Below are 4052 nucleotides of genomic sequence, written 5' to 3'. Positions count from 1 at the left end.
AAAACGTTAGGTGAAAGGAGACAAGCGCGCTCAAAGACGTTAAAACTTTTGACGTTCCGCAGCTGGTTCGATTTTCAATAAAATCTGATTTCTGGCGAGCACACCGAGCGCGTTTTCGTCTCGCGAAAGATGTTCAAAGGTAACGGGATCCAAGATTTGCAGCGGAATACAGTTTAAGCGCCGATCCGTCGACGACGTCGCGCTCCCTGCAAAAGAACTTTGTACAACCTTGCTTCTTTACACATTTATGTACATATACATGTATTGATAGCCGTGTGGCCTCTTCACGGTAACAGGTGACGTGCACGGGAGAAATGGATTATTATTTCCGAGAGAACATATATCGAGTACGTGAAATGAGATCCTTTAAATTCATAAGAATGATCTTTTTGTATCATGGAAACGTGGTGAAACTTTCTAGGAAAATTCGTTCCATCGAATTTTAAGCCTAATATAGTATTCTCTGGAGATGTACAGGATGATTTACGAATCGGTCGCCATGATATTTCAGCTAGTTCTGATAGTTCAACAACAAAAAAATGTTTCAAACAAAAGTTCATTGGTATCAAATGAAGAATTTATCGAAGTAAACAAAATTTTGAAAGTACCTTTCCTGCATAAAAAATTGCAGTTATTTTGCGTTTTTCTTAAATAGCACTATATATTTTTGCATGTTCTTATATTACATGAAGAGACGAATTAAATAACATAACGGTACGTATCATTTTGTGCAGGTCACGAGTTGGTCGCTGATAACACTTACAGATATTTATTATATTTATGCAAGAAAGATACTATCAAAATTTTGATTACGTCAATAAATTCTTCATTTGATACTGATGAACTTTTATTTCCAACACTTTTTTTGTTAAACTATCAGAATCAGCTGAAATATCGTGGCAACCGATTCGTGAATCACCCTGTATATACAGGGTGTCCGTTTTATCTCAATACAGCGAAATATCTTTTAAGGAAGTGATGTTAGGAAAAAAATGTTTTAACAAAAGTTGTTTGGTACGAGGGGGGAAATTACGTGGTATAAATATGTTTTTTGTACCGCGTATGGTGGGGGAGATTTCAAAGTCAGTTTAATTTTTCTAAATGGAATGCTATAATTTTTTATACATAATATGATAGTGTATGATAAGACGAGTCCAACAAGGTGCGAACAAAGTGATTTCCTTTCATGGACGGTCGTAAAATTGCGAAAAACCGGGAGCCGGACCACCATACGTTCCTCACTGTCGCGTATATGTGAAATGACTTTGTTCGTACCTCGTTGGACTCGTCTTAACATACAACATCATATTATGTATAAAAAAATATAGCATTCCATTTAAAAAAATTAAACTGGCTCTGAAATCTCCCCCACCATACCCGGTACAAAAAGAATATTTACACCACATAATTCCCCCCCTCGTACCAAACAACTTTTGTTAAAACATTTTTTTCCTAACATCACTTCCTCAAAAGATATTTTGCTGAATTGAGATAAAACAGACGCCCTGTATATTTCTTTTATCAAGATTATTTGCTTGCATGTTTAGAATAGAACATTACTCGTTGTAATGGTGCATTCTATATTAACTCTTAACGATCGTATGTCACACCGTTATAACATAAAGACGTATGTAAAAATACACAAATAATATTTTCTGCTAAGATCAATTTTTCTTAAAGATGTGAATAGCACAATGTTTACATATATGACGCTAATAAAAACTCCAATTCGGAAATCAGTAACGCGGTAAGTGAAATCGTTCGAAAAGGGTTAATCAATGATCACAGAAGCTAATAATAAAAATAACAATAAAATAAATAATAAAAATAAGAACAATGAAATAGCAGAATCAATCATAACACAAATCTTTTTACGTCCTCTCCAATATTTTATCGATAAGGGAATTATCCAAAAATTGCATGGTATTCCATAGAAATACATTCCAGATCAAACTTAACACGTTCACTTTTTTATTCCCATATATTCCTACACCTATTTTTATATTATCCCTTTAATTTAATAATAAAAGCTCATTAAAACATTAGCTGCTACAATTTAACCATTTCTGTACCAACAAATATAAATACAAACAATTCTGATCCGTATACCGATTAGTGGACAACGAACGTGTCAATATTCATCAGAGTCTCATACTGCATATTTTCAAAGCACTTTTTCGCAAAAGCGAAATCAGCTTCCTCCCGATCGCGCAATCTGTTACCATGAGGCGCATAGTCTGCGTACGCAGAACCGATAACGAGTTACACGGTATGCTTTTGTTAGTGTAGGATATCCTCGGTTAGACTTTGTTAGACTCTCTGCTAGTAATATGCGTTAGCATGAGTAGCTGGTTACACGGTTACACTGCGTGTTCCTCTCTCGGGTGAACGACAAAGGCATGATGTACAACAGTTATGTTCCCCAGTATAAACACAGACAGAGAGAGAGAGAGAGAGAGAGAGAATAGGCAGAAAGAGAGAAATAGATACAGAGAGCGAGAGAGAGAGGGAGAGATAGAAAGAGAGAGAGAGAAAGAGAGAGAGTGGCGTAAGATTAATAGACACTGAAAACGGAAAAGCAGCTGTTCGAGAAGAGACGATATATACTCTCTGTCCTCCGACCGAAACGAGAATCTCCTCTTTTTCCAGAGCGAAAAAAAAAAAAGAAGTGGTGGTTTTTTCTTCCGTAAAAATCGTCCGCCGAAAGAACAACTCTCCCGTGTATCAGCAGAGCGCGTCGAAGCGCACCGACCACGAAGCACACATCCCCCTCTATTATATGTCTCCTTTTTATCAGTCTTTTATTATATCTTTTTTCTCATACTCCTCCTCCTCCCCTTTTTTTTTCCTCCAACCCTTCCCAAAAATAGCGGCCGACTCGAGGTGTTTTGCAACGGTATCGAGCGATAATTTCCGACGTGCGATAAAGTACACACATCCATGGTCCATATTACAGTATATATATATATATATTCTTATAATATACATATACATATATATATGTATAGTTGTTTTCTTCTTCGAATCCTCGTCGCTTAGTTAATACCTACTATTAATGCTAGTGTTTAGGAATCCTAATTGCTAGGTACATCGAGTGTGTTAGTTTCTCCACAGCAATTTTAATTACTTATGACAAGTGATCTACGCTGGTGAAGACAGACAGGCGTATGGCACGTTCTGCTCTTACGATAACGACAATAAGTACGCGTGCGATTAGTGTTGCGTCACGAGCGGCCTGTCGAATTTAACGATCGAGGATGAATCTTTCAAAGGAAAAGTCGTTCGCAGATTTAATCTACTGCATAAATAATAAATTCTACTTGTGTAAATATGTAGACAGATCAAGTATAAGTTTTTCAAGGTGCACGGTTCATATGCCAACGTACAAGGTCCGGAACAATCGACATCGAAGGTCGTTTGGAACACGTTGAACACGTCATCGCGAGAACGAACATCGTAAATCAGTGTTCCAGTTCGTTCGCGCGCGTCCAGCACAGTACACGGCTTAATTGTAGCTCGTTTGCGCGTCGAGCGGTGAACTCGATTGCTATAACTAATACTTCGTCTCGACGGAGGTGAATTGAACGTGAAAATGACCGGGACCATCCAGAATATCGAAACTGGCCGATGAGCTAGCAGTATCTCAATCGAACCTCAGCGAACCTCGAATCAGAAGATCGAATATAAAAGTATACATGGTACAAATGCTTTCCAGAAGGTGGTGGAAGATCGAAGCAGCGATACGAGGCGTTTAATCGCGTGTAGAAGTAAAGGTAGACCCCTTGTATCGTTAGACCTTTTGGTTCTTTCACCCTGAAACATTGAGTCTGCTCTCCGCAGGTGTACGCGTGGCGTTCGTGCGGATCGATCGGCCAGAAGAGGAAAACACCTTCGAAAAGAAGCAAGGAACGATGAAAACGAGAGCTGGTAACACAAAACTCACATGGCCAAGCGGTGAGTGATCGACCAAGCCGATACTTTTGCAGCTCGAGGAGCTCCTGAGGTGCCTATCTCGCACGTCTTTCGCTTGCTGCATTAGCTAATCAAGCGTG

This window comes from Habropoda laboriosa, unplaced genomic scaffold, assembly GCF_001263275.1.
Source record: "Habropoda laboriosa isolate 0110345459 unplaced genomic scaffold, ASM126327v1 scaffold259, whole genome shotgun sequence".
NCBI lineage: Eukaryota > Metazoa > Arthropoda > Insecta > Hymenoptera > Apidae > Habropoda > Habropoda laboriosa.
The sequence above is the reverse complement of the archived record's forward strand: the minus strand, read 5'-3'. Positions refer to the sequence as shown.